General features: G+C 33.0%; 1 pseudogene; it reads right to left on the reverse strand.

The window, feature by feature from the left end:
- LOC149563095 (uncharacterized) overlaps positions 1–9,606 on the reverse strand; it is a 95,325-nt pseudogene extending 85,719 nt beyond the window's left edge.
- Between the last annotated feature and the right edge of the window lie 379 nt (positions 9,607–9,985).

The raw sequence follows: 9,985 nt of genomic DNA on the forward strand, positions 1-9,985 counted from the left end.
TATTCTGATTCTGCAGTGGACTGGGATGTGCATGTTTGTTTCTTTTTGGTCCAAGTTACTAGCCTTTTACCTAAAAATAATGCACCTCCACTTGTTCTTTTTCTATCATCAATGTTGCCTCCCCAATCTGCATCTGTATATGCATTAAGTTCAAACTTCTCATTCTTTTTGTAATATAGACCAAAGTTATCAGTTCTTTTGAGATACCTCAGTATTCTTTTTACTGCTATTACATGATTTTTTTTGGGATTAGTAGAGAATCTAGCCACTATTCCAACTGCTAATGCTATGTCTAGTCTGCTATGTACAACATATTGTAGTTTTCCAATCATGTATCTGTACATTATTTGATTGACTTCAGCTAATACATCATTTTTGGATAGCTTATTTCCTATTTCCATTGGTGTGCTGTCTGGTTTGGACTCATCCAATCCAAATGCTTTAAGTATCTCTTTCATGTATTTTTATTGTGTCACAAATATACCATGTTTTAGTTTATGTATTTGCAATCCAACAAAGAATTTGATCTCTCCAAACATAGACATCTCAAACTCATGTTTCATTTTGTCAGCAAAGCCTCTGCAAAGCACTTTCTTTCCTCCAAAAACTATGTCATCCACAAAGATCTCAGATACAATAATATCATTACCTTCTTCTAATTTTATGTACATGTTTTTGTTATCATCAGTTCTTTCAAATCCTATTTGCACTTGATACTTGTGAAGTTTTTCATACCATGCTCTAGGTGCTTGTTTCAGACCATAGAGTGCTCTATGTAATTTACAAACCATATCCTTATTGTTCTCATCAACAAATCCCTCTAGTTGTTCAATATAGACTTCTTCTTCTAGTATACCATTTAAAAAAGTAGACTTTACATCCATCTGATAGACTTTAAAACCTTTATATGCAACATATGCAAGTAAAGTTCTTACTCCTTCCATTCTAGCAACAAGAGTGAATGTTTCCCCATAGTCTAATCCTTCTTCTTGAGGATAACCCTTGCATACTAGTCTAGCTTTGTTTCTAGTAATCTCACCATTCTCATCTAGCTTGTTTCTGAAAACCCACTTGGTACCAATCACATTCTTGTCAACCGGTCTGGGAACTAAACTCCATGTTTTATTATTCTTTATTTGATCAATCTCTTCTTCCATAGCTTTATACTAGTCATCATCTTGTAATGCACCATATACTATCTTAGGTTTAGATTTAATGATCAAACATGATTCACGTCTTAGTTTGTTCCTTGTCATTGGTCTTGCATCTTTGTCACCAATTATCTGTTCAGCAAGGTGATGTCTTTTTACATATTTGGATAATCTTGGTTCTATCCTTGTTTGCATGTTTGATCTTTTAGATTCAGGGTCACTATGCACTTTGTTGTTAGGTTCTTCTTCATCTATTTCATGTGTACTCACTTCAGGATCAAATTGTGCATTTTCTTCATTTTGTAACTTGGCTTCTGAATGTAACTCGACATTCACTAGTTGTGGCTCGGCTAAAACTAAAATTTGTTGTTGAATTTCAATTTGATTGATAGCATCTTCGTCAATAGGCATTCCTTCATAAGAATATACAAAGGTTTTGTATTCATTCATTCTCTTTGGTTCTTTAGCTTGGACTTTTCTATGCTCATCAAAGGTTACATTTGCACTTTCCACAATTTTGTTAGTGTTAGTATTCAAACACTTGTATGCTTTACTTCTAGTGGAGTAACCAAGGAATATACCTTCATCACTTTTTGCATCAAATTTCCCATTTCTAGCATCTTTAAGGATAAAGCATTCGCAACCAAATACTTTGAAATGTTTTACATTGGGTGAGTGACCATACCATAATTCAAAAGGTGTTGCACTAGTACCTTTCTTGACTTGTACTCAGTTTAGTGTATGAACAGCTACACTTAAAACTTCTCTCCAATATTTTAGAGCAACAATCTTTTCCATCATTAATGTTCTACCATAGTCAATCACAGATCTATTTCTTCTCTCAGCAATTCCATTCTGTGAGGGAGTTCTAGGAGCTGACGTTTGTCTTTTGATTCCTTTGTCATTACAAAATATCTCAAATTTGTTTGATTTGAATTCACCACCTCTGTCTGATCTCAAGCATTTCAAACTTTTTCCAGTTTCCTTTTCAACTCTAGCTACATACCACTTAAACATTTGAAAAACATCAAATTTTTGTTTTAAGAACATAAAAATCATCATCCTGGAATACTCATCAACAAACAACATTATGTATTTATCTCCTTTGTAGCTTTGTACTTCCATTGGACCACATAAGTTAGTATGAACTAACTCAAGTACTTCTTTAGATGTACAATTTTTCCTTTTGAAACTTGACTTTGTCATCTTTCCTAGCTGACATTGTTTGCATATGATATTGTCAAGTTTTTTTAATTTAGGTAAACCTCTGACTTTCTTCATTTTATTGATATTGACCAGATTTTCAAAGTTGACATGACATAGCCTTCTATGCCATAACCATTCATCATCAAATTTGGCAACAAAAAAAGAAACATCATCCATATCAAGGTAAAATAGATTACTTCTTGTTTGATCTCCTTTTCCTATCAATTTGCCATCAGTACCATAGATTTTTGTAGTTTTGTTTCCAAATTCTACTTTGCATCCTACATTACCTAACTGTGAGACACTCAACAAATTTTAGTTTAATCCTTCAACATAGTATGCATTATCACATGAAATTTGTTCTATAAGCTTAATGGAGCCTTTTCCTTTTATTTGACATGGAGCATTATTACCAAATCTAACACTATGTCCATCATACTGAGTAAAGTTAACAAACTTACTTTTGTCTCCTATCATGTGATGTGAGCATCCACTATCTATGACCCATCTATCATTTTTGTTCATACATGTTACCAGTGCTGTAGGTTCTTCTTCATCAGACTAATCCTTCATGGCTACATAAACAACTTCATCATCATTATCTTTAGAATTCTCTTCAGCAATATAACACTTCTTGCCTTTGTCTTTGTTATCTTTCTTATCATCTTCTCTTTTATATTTATATTTGTTGCCTTCCTTGTAATCCTTTTTCTATGTACACCTTGTAGCAATATTTCCTACTTCATTGCAATTGAAACAAATGATAGGCATCTTACCTTTGAACTTTCCTTTGCCTCTGTGAAATCTTCTAGCTAGCAATGCTTCCAATTGTTCCACATCTTCCTCATCAATGCTGCTGTCACTAGATACATATTTCATTTTTCTTCCTTTCTTTGATTTTACCTATTCAGCATCTTTCAATGATAGCGTGGCTTTGAAAGTGGATTCAACATTCTCAGCTCTATAGTTATCAAAGTTAGATAACTCAAATACAGTCAGTCTACCCACTATTCCTTCAAAATTTAGATTGTTTTCTAGTACACATCTTAGTTCTTGTATTGTTGATACTCTAATAGCATAGGTAGGGAACAAGGTTCTTTAGAACTTACCCTTAAAAGTATCTTCATCCAATTGACCATTCAAACATCTTATTGCACTTATCACTTCCTTTATTCTTGCGCCATACTGAGCAGCATTCTCACTTTCCTCCATTTTCATATCATCAAACTTTCCTTTGAGGCTTTCTCTTTTTTCTCTTTGGACATTCTGATCTCCTCCATAGATGTCTAATAGGGCTTTCCACATTTTGAATATAGTGTCACATCCTTTGATATCATCAAATTCATCATAGTTGAGTGCAGAAGCAATCTCCAGCATTGTCTGATTGTGTTACTATTTGTTTTTTAAATCTTTTGCAGTAAGAGTACCAGTTGGATCAACATGTTTAGTAACAATTGAATTTTGGCCATAATCTCCTATGGATCCAAGATGTAGCTTCATCAAACTTTGTCATGCAACAAAGTTGTCTTTGTTGAGCTTGGGGACTTCTCTCTTAGGCATTCTGATCTTTTTTGCTTCTAGTCCCTTTAGATTGAATCAACAGTTTGGCTCTGATACCAATTGTTAGAATTCTTTAGAATAACCAAGAGGGGGGGGGGGGGGGGGGTGAATCATTTATTGAAGGTCCAAATTCCCTAATAATAATTTTTCACAAATTATAGTGAATCCATAAAATTTTCATCCATTCAAGCTTAAATCAATCATCCTTAGAAAATTACAATAAATCAACATGCAGAGATAAAACATGCAAGATCAACACATGACACAATGATTTATGTGGAAACCCAATTTGGGAAAAACCACCAGTAACATGCTACTTGATTTTCACTCTTCTAAAGTGATGCCCTGTTAAAGGCCTGCGCTATTAAAGTCTTACAACACACTGTTAAATGTGACTTTGTTAGAAGATTTCACCATACTGTTAGGAATGGGCCTGATCAAAGGACTTTAGAATATTCACTTGGAATGTCACCCTGTTAAAGGATTTACAACATGGTTGTTTAAACCAACCTAAGTCCATAGGATTTAAATTAACTCTTATAATTGCTAGAAAGTAACAATAATGGCTTTTTGATCTGATACAACTTACAACATATCTTGCAGATTTCAGATCACACTTCAGCTCAATCCTTTGCTTGGCTTTAATCACTTTAGCTCTGATAGCTTGTCATCTCAAGCTTCATCTCCTTGATTCTTCTTACTCATCATACCAATGCAATCATATCTATGGTCATCTGTTGAAGCAGAGTAACTGTGCTTTTTTTCTTAGCATCTCCTTCAGCACTTTATACTTTCATGCTTGACCTCTCATCTCTCTTTGCTTTGTGACCTTGTTATTCCTTAAATAAAAATATGGATTGTCTTTGTCACTCAATTCTCCCTCTCCAACTTTAGGGTTTTAAATGGATTAGGTAGGATACAATGTATCTACCCCATATCTTGCTCTTTTCTAGAAACTTCGTCTAGAGTCCAGTTGTATTCTCCAAAAACATTCTACATGGTGTTCTATGCCACCAGCTCATCACTCTTATCTAGTATTTAATTCACAAAATTCAAGATAATGACCTTGTCAGCTCAAATCTAATGAATCTTCAATTTTTTAAATAATGCAAACAACTCAGCACTATTGGTTTGCTGATGCTCGAAATCTCTGTGTTACTCAACACTTGTATTTTCTCGGCACTTGTTTCTTCTTGGCACTTATTTTTGCTCGACACTTGTATTTTCTAGACTCTTATTTCTACTCGGCACTTATTTTTGCTTGGCATTTGAAGTTCACTCGGCACTTGCTGAAGTTGAACTTGCTTGGCTTCAACTAGGAATCTGTTCGACACTTACTAGCTTGCTTCGCTCTCTCTCTAATGAACTTAGTTTAGCTTTACAAATGACTTAGCTAAAAATTTGCATCTTTGATATGTTTCAATGTGCCCATTTTATTGTGTCTTAGAGTATGTCATCAATACACTTTTTCATCAATGGCTTAGCTGATCCTTGTACTTCATTACAACATCATAACTTCAACCTTTCTCTAGGTGTTCTGGTTACATCTTATTGATTGCCTCCTTCTTGTCAATCAATCAATTGATAGTATTTGGATCACTAAAGCAATTGTCATTCCTGCAAGCAGCAAGTTTGACATCAATGAAAAAAAAATGATTGAGAACATTCTTTACAAGTTCCATTACTTTTTATTTATGATCTCTTCAGTCATTTCCAACAATATCCCTCATGAGCTTTTCAATCATTTCCAACATTTCATATTCAAGATGTGTAGAAAGGCAGCTGCAAATGCATTCACACTTGTACAGAATACCAATAAAATATGCAAAGCCCTTAATATCCATACACAAAAAAACAAAAAAGAATAGTGGCTATGCTTTTAGAGACCCAACATATAAACTAATCACCAAACATCTCTCATCAACAACTATTAGGTTATCTTTAACTTGCTTCTAGATTTTGATTGCATGAGGAGATTCTACATTTTGGATCACATTTATGTATCTCCTTCCTCTCTTCAGCATATTAATAATATATCAATTGATTCAATGGGAATGTCAAAAAAATAGATATACAAAAAAAAGTGAACCCATTTAGTTGTTGGCATTAGCAAATGTTGCATTTGTCTTATACTCATAATTTGCTAGATGTTGGATATGATAATTTGGAATTAGATTTTGCTGAGCAAGAAAAATGAAAATGAAAATTTGATTCAATTCTGATTCCAATTGACAATTTCAATTCCACCTCTTTAATGGGACTAACATATCCTCATTTTGAACCAAAATGAAAATTCAAAACTTATTCCATTTTCAATATGACACATCTAGATTGAGAACAATTTTTTTTTCAAATTTGTTCCTACTAATTAGATTAATTTGATTTAAACCTCATTATCAATAGAATTAGAACCAAGCATATTCTATCATGCTTACCTTGACATTGATGATATCCCCTGTAGCAAAAACATTAGTCTACCCCTCCACACGCAGAGAGCTATCCACCTTGACAAATCCATGTTTGTCTATAGTGCCTACAAATGTTGAATCCTTGAACCAAGATGTGTCTATTCTCTTGCCAATGCATACAAAGTGGGAATCTGCATTGATGATCTTCCTGCTACTTGTAGTAAAGCTTGTTGTGGTCTCAGAAATGCTATTCAAATCAATGCGTTCATTGAGGTGCACTTCCACTCTCTTAGACTTGAACCACAAGAGAGCCTTTCTTGATGCCTTTTCCCCCACAAATTCAAGAAGCCTGGAGCCAGCATGGATGAGGACCACTTTCTTCTCTAAAAAATCTACTGCTATCTCTCCTACTAGTTCCACTCTAGTTGGCCCCCCTCCAATTATCAGGACTATTTTTGAATCCTTAATCTTCTTATTGTCTATAAGAAAGACATATTCAAATTAGACAATTTTTGCTTTTCTTTGTAACATCAAGATCTTAATGAAAATTTAAATAAACTTAATATAAAAAAACCACATTCAAATCCACAATTCTCACTACCCATGATTTCTCATGAATGAAAACCCCCAATTTATAAATTCTAAACCCCAAATCTAGATCATATTTGTCCATGAGATGTTTTGATTTAGAATGAGTACAAAATATAATTCAAGAAAATATACAATGACTATAGGATGAGCCATTCAAGCTCAAGACAAATGGTTTTAGAGTCATAAATAAGGAAGATATTTTATGTAAACATAAGTGGCTGGAAAAAACAAGAAAGAGACAGGTTGGATGATCAAATGCTAATTATTTTTTCACAGTATAAAAAGAGATCAATAAAACAAGTCATTTTTTTGGGATTCGAATGGTGTGTTTTATTAGCATCAATGTTTTTGTGATCTATCTTCTCACTCTTCCCAATCCTGCACTTTCTCATCTTGCTGATGGTTTATGTAGTGGTGTGATTCATTACATTGATGCTAAAAAATCGTATGTCCCTCTAAACCCTAAATCCAAATCGTATTTGTCCATGAGATGTTTTGATTGGCATTGAGTGCTAAACAGAAATTTAGTGAAAACGTAAAGATAATCAGTTCAAGAAAAGATACAATGATTTTGGAATGAATCACTCAAGCTCAAGAACTATGGTTTTAGAGTCATAAATAAGGAAGATATTCTAGGTAAACATAAGAGGCTAGAAAAAACAAGAAAGAGGTAGGCTAGGTGATCAACTGCTAAGCTAATTATTGTTCATCCAGTACAAAAAAAATCAATAAAGAAAGTTTTTTAAATATTTGATTGTGTATTTTTTAACATCAATGTTTTAGATCATACTATGTGATCCATCTTTTTACTTTTTCTAATCCTATACTCTCTCATTTTGATGATGAATGTTGATGCTAAAAAGTACACACAGTCGAATCTAGGAAAAAATTGCTTTACAAATAGATTGTAAAAGTCTGATAATATTAATTAAGAAAATAGTAGTTAAGGTGCCAAAGGTCCAAAAGGCTTAGTAGTTAGAACAATTCAAATCTAAAAATTTCTCATTTTTCTATAAAATAAATCATTTTGAAATTTTGATGATGGATGAAATTGAAGATTGACGATATGCTCACATGAACTAAATTCCCTGTATACTCAAGAATAGGACTAACCAAATGTTATAATTTATATACCTTCTCCAGACTAATTTTTGCAGAAGGAAATGTAGTTCAGCAATTCAAATCTAAAAATTTCTCATTTTTCTGTAAATCAAATTGAAAATTGATAATGGCTGAGACTAAGGATTGACAATATGTTCCCACAAATCTATTGGACCAACTGCTAACATTTCTCTTTAGAATTCATTATGTGACTTAACCACTTCATATGTTCTATAAGTTGTGTGATTGTATTGAATGTTAACAGGTCAATCTTTTGACATAATGGTAAACACGATAGCTAACAGAATCAAATTCCCTATATATACTCAAGAACAAGACTAATCAAATGTTGTAATTTATATTCCTCTCTCAAATTGTTTGACTCTCTCTGCTTTTCAAATTTTTGTAGAAAAACATTATAGTTCATCAATTCAAATGTGAAAAAATTTCATTTGTTGTAAATCAAATTGAAAATTGATGATTGTTCAAACTGAAGATTGCTGATATATTAGCAAGAAATAGGTTTCCTATATATAACCAATTGTTGTAATTTATATACCCGATTCAAACTATTTGAATCTATCTTCCTTTCAAAAAAAAATAGAAAGGATTGTAGTCTAGAAATTAAAATCTAAAAATTTATCATTTTTTGTAAATTATATTGTATCAGATTTCCACAATACATTGAAATGTATGAATTATTTCTAAATTTGATTCTTACATTCTCTTATTGTGATGATAGATCATAGAATGTGATCCAAACATACACAATCAATTCCATAAATAATTTATATAATTATATTGAAAATTGATGATGGGTGAATTGAAGATTGATGATATGTTGCCATAAATCAAATTTCCTAAAAACTCAACCACATTACTAACTAAATGTTGTAATTTATTTACCTTCCTTAAACTAGTTGAGCTTCTTTGCCTTTGTAGGAGGGCCATCTTAAGCAATTCTAGTGGCAAGCACTAGATAATCATACTTTACTTGTTCCCCTGACGAAGTGATGACAGCCTCCTTTGTAACACCTGTTACAACAGATATGACAAGCTTCCCATTTTTCAAATACTCCTCATGTAGAAACACAGTTCTTTCCCCAAAGCTTGGCTCCACCATGCATCTTAACTTTTCCCATGGGATCTCAAAATAATCTTTCCTGTTTGAGAAAAAACAAATCCATATGAATCGGCTTGATTTCATGTATGCCACTAACAAAAATGAAAAAAAATAAGGGAGACTTAATCTCAAAATAATCTTTCCTAACAAATTTAAACCCTACCCTGATGTTATTTTCTCTAGAACTAAACGATAACAAAAAAGAAGTGAAATAAATTCAAGATGAATACACCCATCAGAGCAGATCTTGGCATGTTGTGAATCCATATTGCACTCTGTGTATGTTCTCCTACCTCTTCCTGTATATCATAAACACTAGTCCACCCAATGCTACTCTGAACATAACACCGACAATAACACCAACCTTCTTTTCGGCACTCATTCCCTTTGAAGAAGAAGATGAAGACTCTATACCCTCTTCTATCTTTGAATCTTTGCCTTCAACTGACAGATTTGGTGCAGGCATATTCTACCACAAAAGAGAAACCATTAAACATGTTTTCTGGACTTGTAATTATGCACAGCAAATCTATCATGACTCATAATAGGATGATTTCACTTCCTATCATAAAACTAACATGTAAATCTACATTTTTAGTGTGGATCTCTTTCTCTGGTCAAATAGCCCTGGTTCAACTCCCACACACGTGTTGAAGCTGAATAGAATACAATGAAATGGGTGGCACTTGCCCTTTTTACATATTAAGCTCATGTTGGTCTAAATTTTGACCAACACGGGCATAGATTAAGAAAAAGTCATATTTTCCCTTTCCATACTAACCAATTTAATAAATGGTCAAAAAATTTGGTCAAACAAAACCTCAAATGTACTAGTAGACTTGGTT

Source organism: Cupressus sempervirens, chromosome 4 (genome assembly GCF_028749045.1).
Source record: "Cupressus sempervirens isolate cs-2001-9-10 chromosome 4, ASM2874904v1, whole genome shotgun sequence".
Taxonomy (NCBI): Eukaryota; Viridiplantae; Streptophyta; class Pinopsida; order Cupressales; family Cupressaceae; genus Cupressus; species Cupressus sempervirens.